This window comes from Eucalyptus grandis, chromosome 2 (assembly GCF_016545825.1).
Source record: "Eucalyptus grandis isolate ANBG69807.140 chromosome 2, ASM1654582v1, whole genome shotgun sequence".
Lineage (NCBI taxonomy): Eukaryota > Viridiplantae > Streptophyta > Magnoliopsida > Myrtales > Myrtaceae > Eucalyptus > Eucalyptus grandis.
Genome location: NC_052613.1, coordinates 46683971 through 46697991, shown reverse-complemented (window position 1 = coordinate 46697991; position 14021 = coordinate 46683971). Strand labels below are relative to the sequence as shown.

The 14021-nt window shown below is 42.1% G+C and overlaps 1 pseudogene; it reads left to right on the top strand.

The window, feature by feature from the left end:
- Positions 1 to 361: 361 nt before the first annotated feature.
- LOC104430770 lies at positions 362 to 3723 on the top strand (annotated as a pseudogene).
- Positions 3724 to 14021: the final 10298 nt, after the last annotated feature.

Sequence of the window (14021 nt, the reverse complement as noted above, 5' to 3'; positions counted from 1 at the left end):
GGCCGCGACCCCACAAAAAGTTCGTTGGCCACAATGAAAAAGCGAAAAAAAGAAAAGGAAGTAAAAGAAAATAAAATAAATAAGAAATTAAAAAAATAGTTTACACCAATGTCGGTCGTGTCACATAAAACGGCCGGCATTACATCAACAATTTTTAACCAAAATTAGTCGGATTGATTATCATGATAAATTATCAAAATGTACATGATTAAATTGGTCAAATTGAAAAATTTAGGGTTAATTTGATACAAACGTAATATGTTTAGGACTTTTTGGTAATTAAGCCGGAACTTTTGTTTGCTTGCTAATAATTTGCGAACGAGCCTACGTGAATAAACCAAAAAAGGGAATGAGGCCAAAACCCATGCCAAGTCAAACCTGTCAACCTTCTCTCGTTGGCGGCTTCCCAGAAAGAATGGGAGGAAGAGGCGGAGATCGAGAGATCCATGAAGCGGCTCTCCTCGAATCCCCTCTGATCCAAAACCGAGATCACGACCACGAACGCGACGACGGCGGCGATGGTGGCGGTGGCGAAAAATCTTCTCTCGGCTTGGCTCGAATAGGAGACGAGAGCCGCGCGATCATATTCGAAGAAGTGAAGAAGCAGGCATGGCTGTCGGGGCCGCTGATCGGAGTGAGCCTGCTGCAGTACTGCATACAGGTGATCTCCGTCATGTTCGTGGGCCACCTCGGGGAGCTCCATCTCTCCGGCGCGTCCATGGCCACTTCCTTCGCTTCAGTCACCGGCTTCAGCGTCCTAGTATGACTCTCCATCCATGGCAACATTCATGTTCCTATCAGTTCATAGCAGTTAGTTGTTCTTGTCATCGTCGTCGTCGTCATGTCATCGTCTCTGATAGTGGTATCGCTAGTTAAAAGAGAGGAATAGACAAAGTAATTGAGGAAAATGTGTACTGAAGGAGATGATAACTCAGCACAAGACACAAAAATGGAGCAAGACGTGAAGTGAATCAACATATCGCAACAGAGAGTGTTTTTAGGTAAACAAACAGAACTTTACCATAGCATTAGGCGGATTCAAAAGGAAAAGAAGTTTGATTGGCTTGCCTCGAGATGGCGATTGGGTGCTGAATCGTAGAAGTTCCGAGACTTATCTCCTAGGTTTCGCTATCCTTGTCTCTATAGATAAATTGTGCTTCTCCAGTGTTGAATTTCCATGGCTGATGCCGCTTGTGGAAATAACTTGTTAAATCTGCAGAGGTCGACTATACTTTGAGCATAATTTGTAGGTTGTGTTAACTTAGATTTGTGCATTTTGGTTCGCGAGCTAATTTGTTGTAGCGAAAATGCCTGACGATAGTTAGGAATGGGAAGTGCGTTGGAGACATTGTGTGGCCAAGCCTATGGAGCCAAGCAGTATCACATGCTTGAGTTTACACGCAACGAGCTATGCTTACGCTACTATGCGTAAGCATCCCTCTTGCAGTCGTATGGCTCTACACCTCCGACATTCTCAGAGCTTTTGGCCAAGACGCCGAGATTTCCACGGAAGCGGGAATTTTCAACCGTTGGATGATCCCAAGTCTATTCGCATATGGCCTCCTCATATGTCTGAACCGGTTCTTGCAGACGCAGAATAACGTCTTACCTATGGTGCTGGGCTCTTTGGTTACTGCCTCTCTTCACATGGTCTTCTGTTGGCTCTTCATCTTTAAGCTTGGGCTAGGAAACAGAGGAGCTGCTTTGGCTAACACAATTTCAAATTGGAACAATGTGATTCTGCTGGCGATTTATGTGAAATTCTCTCCCACTTGCATCAAGACTTGGACCGGTTTCAGGACAGAGGCCTTGCATGACATTGTTAGCTTTGTGAAGCTTGCTGTTCCTTCAGCAACAATGATTTGGTGAGTACCTAATTGTGCTCGTATTTGTTAATGAGATGCCAACTTTTATGATAAAAAGAAACAATGAGCTGTTGATTCGCCTTTTTGAAGTGTTTTAACTATACTTGATCAGATTGTGTAATTCTAACCCCCAATTTCAGAAGTGAGAGTCCTAGCATTGATTTGGTGTACTCACTTCACTTGTCTCTTGATTACTTTCTTGTCAGTTTCGAGTATTGGTCCTTCGAGATGGTTGTTCTTCTATCGGGTCTTCTGCCAAATCCAAAACTAGAGACATCTGTGCTATCAATAAGGTATGAATTAAAATTCGCTGAGCAACTAGAAGAAGCATAACCGGGACAGTCTTTTTTCATGGAATGAAAAGTTCAGAAATACATTCCTTTTTTTTTTTGCAGCCTCAATACTTGTTGGATTGTCTACATGATCTCTGTCGGTCTTGGTGGAACAATCAGGTTTGTTGTGTCTTTCGCTTCGCTTGTGCAGTATGTTATGATTCAGAAACAAAAAGAGAAGAAGAGAACCAATCTTGCTGGGCATCACCTTCTCTAAGATGCATTTCCAAACGGATTCTGGGAGGACAAGTCTCACAGTACTCTTGATGCTGTGGTACAGATGGAGACAGTAGCGTTGACTGCCAAATGTTTGATTATCTGTTTATCTATCCAGAACCAGATAAAATATAAATATCTATGGTTGATCCCAGGTCATACATCTGGACAAAAATGAAAAATGTTAATATGTAAGACTTCTAAGAGTCTGTTTATTTCATGCAGTACTAGAGTGTCGAACGAATTAGGTGCAGGCCATGCTGCAGGTGCGCGCTTGGCATTGCGAGTTATGATGGCCATCGCGGTCACAGAGGGTGCAATAATTGGAATCGTGACGATTTTGGTACGCTATGTTTGGGGGAAGCTGTACAGCAATGAAGAGGAAGTTATTGAATACGTTGCCAAAATGATGCCGCTTCTTGCTCTCTCCGATTTCTTGGACGGGTTCCAGTGTGTCCTTTCAGGTCCTAATTCAGATTTTATTAGCAGCTAGTAGATATATTTCTCTCTATGAGCCAGTTTAGGATTGTCTCGTGCATATCTCAGATCTCCTGATTACAAATAGCATGGGAATTGTTGTTCTCTTAACCTTTTCACATGTTGTCCAGATTAAATTTTAAGTCCTTAGCACAGATTATGATGATGATTGATCACAGGGTCCGCAAGAGGATGTGGATGGCAGAATCTCTGCGCTTGGATAAACCTCGGGGCTTATGGTGTGGCGATTCCTTGTGCCGTACTGTTTGCGTTTGGTTTCCATTTTGGAGGGATGGTATGAATCTCTGTACACAGTTTTGCATGCAAATACTGGTTTGTTCAACATCCGTGATGTCCAAGTTATTGATCTTGAAACAGGGTTTATGGATGGGGATCATATGCGGACTCTCTGTACAAGTCATGGCACTTATCACAGTGAATGCATGTACCAACTGGAATCAGGAGGTAATTGACCCCCACTAAGCTCTCTCCTATGCAAATGGATTGATTCTGTACATCTTTAATACTCTTGCAACCTTTTTCCTTTCTTTTCAGGCAAAGAAAGCTGTGGATAGAGCTGAAGCAGTAGCGAGCCCATTCTGATGACGAACAAAAACAAAGATTTTCTAAATATTGGAAACTGGCTATCGGATCAAGGTGTCATGTAATAGTCTCTAGAAAAAGACATCACTTGCTATGTATTTATTAGAATTATATTGATCGAGTCAAACAATTTTACAGTATATAAATGATGATATGTAGGTGATTGAGTCAAACGCTTTTAAAAGTGTGTATCAAATAACTCTCAATGTGAGGACGATGACTTTCATAGATGATGGCTCCCGAGGCGGTCTTTCTTTTTTATCTGATAAGTGAGAGAGAGGGGGTAGCAAGGGGACAACGGCCACAGCGACATTAGCTACTGTTACTTGAGATTTAGACGCGATCACCCCGACACGGTGGTGGTGGTGGTGGTGGTGGTGGTGGTGGTGGTGGTCTTTCCAAGAGAGAGAGAGAGTAGGGAAAAGAAGGTAACGCAATCAGTGGGGCCATGCTGCTCGGAAGGAGAATGGCGACTCGAGGTTTTGGCGACGCGGAGACACGACGGTGGAGCAGCTTGGCCAGAGGGTGTGGAGGGAAGAGAAGGGTAAATGGAAAAGAAGAACAACGGGTGAAAAAAAAAGGAAGAGAATTCAGGCCGTTCAAAATGTACATGTACTGAGTGAAGTTGTCCAGTTACTCGAGAGAAACGTGTTCCCCACATCCTCGGATGAAATTATAAGGGTGAGTACACCTAGAAACTTTGACATAAGGAATTAGATGTTTTGGGCGACTTCGAACATTTCGTACTTAACACAGTTCATATCAATTCTCTCTGCGATGTCAAACGAATAAACAATGACAACCTCATTCAGCCTTCCCGAGGGTCAAAGGCGAGGCTTTCGAGACCTGGCGAAGCCTGAAACGCACTCTCCGGTGCCTTCGATGTAGTGAAATAAGTAAGCGAGACACACTCTCCGATGCCTTCGATCTAGTGAGATAAGTACACGAGAGTCTTGGGTGAGTAGCATTTCAAAAGGACTTTAGACACTCAAAGCCCTTTAAGCTAAATATTGGATGTGTGGCAAAAAATTTACAAACTTCTATGAGGAAAAGTGAGCATTTAGGGCCTGTTTGTTTATGTTCTTTTTTGGTTCCTTGGAACACTATTTCTGTTTTTTTTTTGTTTCGGAGAACAAAAAAAAGAACAGAAACGTATTTGTTTACGCTTTTGTTCAAAATCAAAATTTTTCTTTTTGTTTCTGAAAACTTGTTTCTTGTTCCCGAGAACACTTTTTGAATAAACAAAATAACAAAAACACACAACTTATTTCTTTTTTTCTCCTTTTTCTTCTTCTTTTTTCTTTTTTTTCTTTGGTCGGTCGTCAACCTCGGCCATGGCTAGCAATCTCACGGAAGCGTCACCGGCCCTCGGCAAGGCCGAGCTCGCCTAGCCATCGGCGAGGCTCGGCCTCATCGAGCCACCTCTAGGACGGCATCGCTTGGCGATGGCCCGGTGAGGCCGAGCCTCGCGCGACCACGACAAGGCTCGGCCTCCCTAGCCGGCAAGAGGCCGGGCCTCGCCAAGCCAGGGTGAGGCCGACCTGGCGCCACCTGGGCAAGGCCGAGCCTCACTGATGGCTTATTGAGCCTCACCGGGGCCAGGCTGGCCTCCATCGAGCTTGTCGAATGTCGCCTAGCCGGTCGCCAGCCACAACAACAGAGCCGGCAACGGCCAAAGAGAAAAAAAAAAAGCAAAAATAAAATAAAAATATTAAATTAAAATAAACAAAAAAATTATGCAAGTTTACCAAACGTGTTTCTTTTTTTTATTCTATAAACAGAAATTTTATGTAGTTACCAAACGAATTCTTCTGTTAAAAAATTGTTCCCCCAGAACAAAAATAAAAATAGTTTTTTCTATTTTTGTTACGGGAACAATTTTTAAACAGAAATGTTACTAAACGCACCTTTAAAAAGCTGAAAGCCCAAGACAAGTAAGAGGTTGCTTTAGGTTTTTAGCTTTCTCGGTATGCCCATATCATATTGTACAATCTTTTTTTGTTCCCTCAAAACTGTCATCATCAACTTTTTATTTTTTCATTTTTACCCTCATTTTGTGACACTATTCATCTTCCTCAAGCTGCAAGGGATCAATGATGGCTCAAAGATGCTAGCATAGACGCAGCAACCTAAGCGACTGTTGCTGGAGGGTCAAGCAACCTCCACAGGTCAACGACCCAGACCTGGGTCGTTGCAACTTGGGAGGGATCGCTCGACCTAGATTGGCGGCCCTCTCGTTGTGGTCGCATGGTGTGGCGACTAGCGAAGGTCGCCCTCTAGGTCACCGCAAGTCAGATTTGAGTCGCCGTGACCCAAATTTGGGTTGCCGTGACTCATAGGGGTCATCCAACACAGATCAACAGCCCCCTCACTGTGGTCGCATGGTGCGACGTGATGACCTGCGGAGGTCGCCTTCTAGGTCGTCACGACTCATATCTAGGTTGCACTGACCTAGATCTAGGCCGCCGCAACTCGTAGGGGGTCGCCCGACCTAGATTGATGGCCCCCTCGTAGTGGTCGCAAGGCATGAAGACCTAGATCTAGGTCTCCTGAGCCGCCACGACCCAACAACCTCGCGGCACTTGGACAGGTCGAGGTAGCTAATGGAGTCCCCACGGGTGGCGGTGACGATAGTGAGAGAGGCATCAGTGACACGGGGGCAAAGGGAGAGGTCGAGAGCCTGGCCTTGGGGTAGCGGCTGAGGGCAATGGGGAGGTGCTGGACCTCCGAGCTTTTGCTTCTTCGTGGTCCTCAAGAAGAGAGATGGTGGAGAAGAAGATGGTGGTTGAGATGAAGTGGAGGAGAAAATGTTGTGATGATGAGTTTGACAAAGCGATCTCAGTCGCTAGCATTAGATTTCAATCGCCAGCGGCTGCTTACCCTTTACCAGCCAACTATTTTCTTTTCCTTTTTTTAATCACAAAAGTCCTTTATAAATATAAATTTCTCCATACATTATTTTGCTCAAAGGTACTTCACAAATAACTTTTTGATTACAATTAAGCAAACGCAATTCACAATTTACAAAACTCCTTTGACTTAAAGTTTTTTACATTTTCCCTAAGACTTTTTCCAAAAGTCCAACCAAATGCACCATTTTATCTCTCATATTGCCGTGCAAGAGGAGCATGGGAACATCGAAAAGGGATCCTACTAGCTTATCCTACCTAATCTAGGATAATGAGCTCACGAGCTTGATTTTACTTTACTGTCCCAAAATGAAGACTTTCATCTCCAAGTTGAACTCATATGCAAAGATGTAGGTCCTTTCCCTTCTCTTTTGGATGAATGGAATGGATTTGTCCCCTTAAATCGGTGTTGTTAAGCTCACGCAATGAAGAATCAGTTCAAAGGACTCCATCAAAGCAAAAGAAAGAACACGCAAACAGAGGACCAAACTTTGTGAAAAGTGAACCGACTAAAGTAGTAACGTGTACTGTGTGTCGTGGGTTCTCTAGTGTTACTGGTTTGGTCTCTGTTATACCTATAGGAACTTCATTTTTTATATATGAATAGGGCCAGGCCGGGCCACTCGGACTCGTGTATCTAAAGCACGAAAAACCGAAACCACCCGAACGGTAAAAAAAAAAAAAAGGGAATATTTTGGGCCCAGCGGCCCGGCCCAGTCCTACCAAAGTCTGAAAAAATAGGGCTGATCCGGGCCGGCCAGTTCGGATTTTCGATCTACCCGGGTTTTCAACAATCATCTCTTACTTAGACGATTCTGATGAATTCTCCATATGATAATCGACTGTCACGGTCATGAGAAGGCCGGGAAAAGGAGATTGCTCTATGGCGGGCCCCTAGGACATGAAAACAAAAAAAGGATGATGATTAGGTGATTGATACCCTCACGAAGCTTTGCCTTGTGGACTGGTGTGCTTGGGGAAAAATTGTCCAAAAAGTACAAATCTATTACGTTTTTACCACTTCAATCATAAACTTTTTAATTTTACTAATTTAGTCATAAACATTTTCACTTATTGCCCATTGAGTCCATCCGATCAATTTTGACAGAAAATTATTGATATGGACACCAGCAATGCTGTCAATTCTCACCTTTCTTCTCTCCTCATGCTGATGCAATTATGAATACAAAGTTTATAATTATCATTGTATGATAGCGCATAAATAAAAGAATAATATATATATATATATATATATATATATATATATATATTGAATTGGAGAATCATTTCTATGGCTCAACCGAGCTTGAAATTTCTAAGTTCGAGCTTAATTAGATGTAGAAAAAATTACAATAGTTGAAGCCTAAATTTTCTCGATTTGACACAATAATCAAAAGTGATCATTAGTCTAAGATCAACTTAGGCTTGAGTTCTAACTAGACTTTCGGGATTACTCGATGGGTTATAAATAATATGTTGTGCCAATGAAATGTATAAAGAACAAAAATGTACAAACATTAAAACTATTGTATCTATCTTAATTCAATTTAAACTCAAGTAAATTGATGTCGTTGATAGCAACTTGTTGTCTTATTAAATTGTATTCATTTGACGGTGAGTGAAAATTTTCAGGTGAAATTATCAAAAAAATCTTAAACATATTATATTTATACTAATTCAATTCTAAACCATTCAATTTAATCCATTTAGTCTTAAACCCTTTTATGTTTTTCCACACTAATGTATCCGATTGATTTTGATCAAAAATGATTTATGTGAACATTGATCATGCTATGTAACATAATTAGCACTGATGTGGATAAAAATTTTGAATTTTTTTGGATTATTTTCTTATTTTTCCTTTTTTCTATATTCCTTCTATTCTCTTGTTTTTTTTACCATGCCCGGCAAGCTCCAGCAAGGGCCGATCCTCACCCAAATATGGGCAAGGCTAGCCTCACTAACTGTGAGAGAAGCAACCTCGCCAGTTGCAACTGCAATGGCCTTGCCTAGATTTAGGCGAGGGCCGTGAACCCCACAAAAGTTCGTTGGCTACAATGAAAAAGAAAAAAAAATGAATAAAAATTCAAAAAAAAAAAAAAGTCTACGCCAATGTCAATCATGTCACATAAAACAATTGGCGTCACAACAACAATTTCTAATCAAAATTAGCCGGATTGATTATCATAGTAAATGATCAAAACGTACATGACTAAATTGGTCAATTTGAAAGGTTTAGAGTTAATTTGGTACAAATGTAATATGTTTAGGACTTCTTGGCAATTAAGCCGGAACTTTTGTTTGCTTGCAAATAATTTGCCAATGAGCCTACGTGAGGTACGAGGCCAACACCAACACCCTTGCCAAGTAAAACCTGGCAAGCTTCTCTCGTTGGTGGCTTCCCAGAAAGAATGGGAGGAAGAGGCGAAGATCGAGAAATCCATGAAGTGGCTCTCCTCGAATCCCCTCTGATCCAAAACTGAGATCGCGAACACGAACGCGACGGCGGCGGCGGCTAGGGGTGTGCAACCGGACCGGGTCAACCCGGTTCTCGGATCGGCCCACCCGGAAAACAGGGTCGAGAACCGATTCCGGTTAAAACCGGTTCGGGAACCAGTTCCCAAAGTTCAGACCCTGTTTGAACCGGTCCGGGAACCGGTTCCGAGGGAATACCCACCCGGGAACCGGATCGACCGGACCGGTTCGAGAACCGGTTTGAGAACCGGTTTTTAAGACAAAACCCTAATTCGTTTCTAACTTTCTATCTTTACTCTCAAGCTCTCACAGTCACCTCCACCGATCCATCCGAGTGTTGCGCCGCTGACGCTGCTTCCGCTCACCCACCGTCCTCCAGATCAGGGCCCCCATCCTGGTCCCGGCCATCCTCGCCGCTTCGGTGCCGTCGGAGAGAGAGCAGGTTTCCGGAGAGGTTGAAAAGAGGCTTCCCGGGGCTCCCTTTGCTTTGGTTTTCTTCATCTAAAACCAGAGAGCGGTTGGCTAGAGGAGCAAAAAGGGATTTGATTCTCTCAAGGTCTGAAGATCCCATTTCCGATTTGGTCGCTCCTTGTGGGATCTGGGAAAAAAGTTGCCCGGCAGATCCATCGGTAGCACGCGCGCTCGAGCGAGAGCGAGAGCGAGAAGAGAGAAGAAACGAGGGTTTTGTTTGGTAAAGGTCCTTTTTTTTTCTTGGTTTCTGGGTTTTCAGCGTCTCCGGAAAAAGCTTTTGAATTGCACTGCGTGAGATCTATTCCGCATTTTGGGTTGATCAGTTGATCCTTACATTCCATCGATTGAGGGCAATGTTTTCGTGTTTTTCGGGTTCGAGAGAATCTCTTTGGGATGGCGTTGTATGGTGTAAGTAGGATTGTTATGATTGCATTGCTTTCGTCATGACTTGCTTCCGATGCTCTTCAGCGATTGTTTGTTTTAGGTTGGTGCTCTAAGGTTGTGAGTTGATGGTTTTGAGTTGGGATTTGCGGATCTTGGGGCAATTCTCAAACTTTTACAAATAGGGTGAGGTGTTTCTAAAATTGTTTTTGGCGTTTGATTGAGGCGTGTTTCTTTTCTTAGCTTGGTAATGGGCAAATGTCAGGATGGGTTGTTTGGCTAGAATGAATATATGACAGAGCTGGTAAATTTCCTCCCTCCCCAGCGTCAAAATGTGGATTATATGTAGTTATGGTGTTTTTGTCTGAATTGTGTTTCTTGACAAACGCTGCCGAGTTTTACTTTGGCTTGGCCAAATATTAGCCAGTTCATTCAACCACATGATCATTTTGGTGAATTATTTGTTCTCGTCTAGTTAATATAAAGATATGGAAATTTTTATGCAAAATAGGTTTTAATATAAACAGGGTCGACCCTGTTCCCGGACCGGAAAAACAAGGTGGGTCGGGAACAGGGTCCAATGCAAACAGGGTCGGGAACAGGGTCCAAAAAAAGAGAATTGGTTATAATAGGGTCGGGTACAAGGTCCAGGTCTAAACCCTACCCACCCTGGACCCGATTACCCCTAGCGGCGGCGGCGGCGGTGGCGAAAAGTCTTCGCACAGCTCGGCTCGAAGAGGAGACGAGAGCCGTGCGATCAGATTCGAAGAAGTGAAGAAGCAGGCATGGCTGTCGGGCCGCTGATCGGAGTGAGCCTGCTGCAGTACTACATACAGGTGATCTCCGTCATGTTCATGGGCCACCTCGGGGAGCTCCCTCTCTCTGGCGCGTCCATGGCCACTTCCTTCACTTCAGTCACCGGCTTCAGCGTCCTGGTACGACTCTCCATCCATGGCAACATTCGTGTTCCTATTAGTTCACAGCAGTTAGTCGTCGTCGTCGTCGATGTTGTTGTGTCGCTGTCTCCAATAATGGTCTTACACTCTTGCTACTTAAAAGAGAGGAATAGACAAAGTAATTGAGGAAAATGTGTACTTGAAGGAGATGATAACTCAGCATGAGATACAAAAATGAGTAAGACGTGAAGTGAATTGAAATATCGCAACGCAGAGTGTTTTTTAGGTAAAGTACAGAACTCTACCATAACATTAGGCGGATTCAGAAGGAAAAGAAGTTCGATTGGTTTGCCTCGAGATGACAATTGAGTGCTGAATCAAAGAAATTCCTATTGGAATTTTATCCAGAGAATACACACTGTTTGTTGTAATCAGAACATCAATATAAAGAAGATGATAACAACTTTATAATTTCATTCCCTTTACAAATATTGGAGAAGAAGAAAATAAGATATAACATAAAATTGGAGGTGAGATATGGATAGCCAAATCTCCTTAAGGCGATTAGTTCCTGCCAAAGGTACCCCGCAGATTCACGAACTATGCCTCCCAAGATACAACACATCGAACTTGTTTGGATTAGCACTATGCAAACAGGACTCTGTCGAACCGTTTAATTTAACCAGCACACTCAGAAAAAACAAAAGAGTAGAAAAGGCCATCAAAGCTCTTTTTGGAATCGAATCAGGAAAACCAAAAAAAGCCCCTTATGAAGCTCTATGCTCATATCTATTTATAGAGCTTTTTAGTTCATGTACTAAAGAGATACATGAATTAAATAGACGCGTGTATCCACGAGATTCATGAATAAAGAGATACGTGAATCCAAGAGATTCATGTATCCAAAGATACGTGAATTCAAGAAATTCATGAATTCAATAAATACATGAACTAAACGATACATGAATCTAGGAAATTCATGAATTCAATAGATACGTGAACATAAAAGTATAGGAAATTCATGAATCCAAAAAGAGATACGTGAACAGAAAAAATGTATCTTAATTTATTGGCTTTCGTTGATCCATTAACCATAATTATAACCATAATTACAACAATCCCCCACATTAATGGATCAACAAAACATTTTTTACTCGAAAGAATCTGAGCATGCCTGTTGAAATACACCGCATCAAGATAGGTAGCTTTCGCTTTGAACCTTCTTTAGTGAAAGCTTATCGGACTTACTTAACTAGTCGATGGACTAAGCCTTGAATCGCCAGTTGTTTGTGTAGGCCTAGACAATAAACCTCACACGGTGTATTTCCAATTCAAGATTGGTTCTCGGTTGTGTTCGTTCTTTCGGCCCTAAACCTCTCGGGATTCATGCGTGCTTTAGAAAATCTAGCCTTAAAGATTTTCATAGAGTCGGCCAGCTCCACGCATATAGTTGCATTCCTATTGAAGATATCCTACCATATCTGGATATTACATTCCAAGTTATAGAAATCATTAAACGCATAGCGTATCCTTAATAACGCTGTAGGAAAGCACTGTTGCATCATAGGAATGGGAGACAGTGCTTACACTAGAGTTTCCAAAATTTGCATTGTCCTATTGAACCTAATCCATGGGATCTCCAATCGCATAGGTTAGGTTTCCACCCTGGAATCTCTTTATTGGGTTAAGGCTCTTAAACCCATTCCCCTCGATGCGCAGTTTATCTGCTCTTTTGACAAACAATTTGTCAGCGGATCCGCAATATTTTCAAAGTCTAAAGAAATGATTTAATTTGAGAGCAACTGCCTTACGGTATTGTGTCTACGATGAATGTGTCTAAACTTACTGTTATATATCACATTATGCACCCCCCCACACTTTTAGAATATTGTAGGATGATAATTTTTCATTCCATAACTCATATGGAGTTTTACCTAGCTTTTTGTAGGGTATTTTATTAAGAATAAAATTTGCAGTTAAAACTGCCTCCCCCCACAAGTTCTGAGGTAAACCTGAATTCAAAAGCATGGCATTAGCCATCTCCTTTAGTGTCTTGTTCAATCGTTCAGCAACTCCATTTTTTTGTGGAGTATAAGGTGCAGTCGTTTGGAGAATTATTCCAAAACTAGCACAAAACTCTTTCAAATTGATTGAACTGTATTCTCCTCCTCTATTAAACCAAAGCACTTTGATTCGTTTATCAAGTTGGTTTTCAACTTCATTTTTATACTTGACAAATATGCTCATAGTCTCATCTTTGCTAGTTAGTAAATAAACATAGCAAAATCTAGTACAATCATCCACAAATGTGATGAAGTACTTCTTTCCACCTCTACTTTCTACAAACTTTAAATCACATAGATCATTATGGATTAATTGTAGAGGTTCACTTGTTCCTTCAATGGATTTGAAAGGTTTCTTGGCAAACTTGGCCTCAACACAAGTCTCACACTTGTAACGGGCATCCAACTCAAATCTTGGAATTAACCCCAAGTTTGCTATTCTCTTCATTGTACCATAGTTTACATGTTCTAATCTACCATGCCATAGATAAGGAGACACAACAATGTAAATTGAAGACTTTTCTTTATTAATAGTCTTTGGGTACACATACTTTGAGTTTACATCAATGACAGCCGCATTGGCCTTAAACAGGTCATTACACAAGTACCCTTTCCCCACATACATCCCTCCTTTTGAAAGTACAAACTTGTTAGATTAAAATACAACTTTGAAACCCTTCTTGACAAGTATAGGGCCAAAAATTAGATTTTTCCGAATTTTCGGTACATGCAGCACATTCAGCAGGGCGACCTCCTTGCCAGATGTAAACTTCAGGATCACCTTTCCTCTTCCAACAATCTTTGCTGATGCAGAGTTAGCCATATAAAGCTTTTCATCTTCTTCAGCCTTCTCATAAGATGAGAACATGTGTTTATCTGCACAGATGTGATTTGTGGCACCTATGTCTAGCCACTAGCCATTAGTGTTCGACACCAGAGATGCCTCGGACATTACCACAGCAAACAGTCTCTCAATATTGTCATGTTCTATCAAATTCAGTTACTGGGCTGGACCTTCGTTCTTGCCTTTTTTCGGGCGCTTCTTGCAATCCTTAGCACGATGGTCAGTCTTGTTGCATATGAAACACGTTCCTTGAAATTTCTAGAACTGCTCCTTCTGCTTGCCTTTTCCTTGAAAAGACATCTTCCTTTTTCTATCTTGCTTGGATTTGGAAGATTCCACAACATTGGCCTTTGGCTCAGAGGAAGGATTCGCACTCCTTCTATTGTCCTTCTCGATTCTAAGGCGCAGAATGAGATCTTTAAGACTCATCTCCTTCCGTTTGTGCTTCAAATAATTTTTGAAGTCTGACCAGCCCGGAGGTAGTTTCTC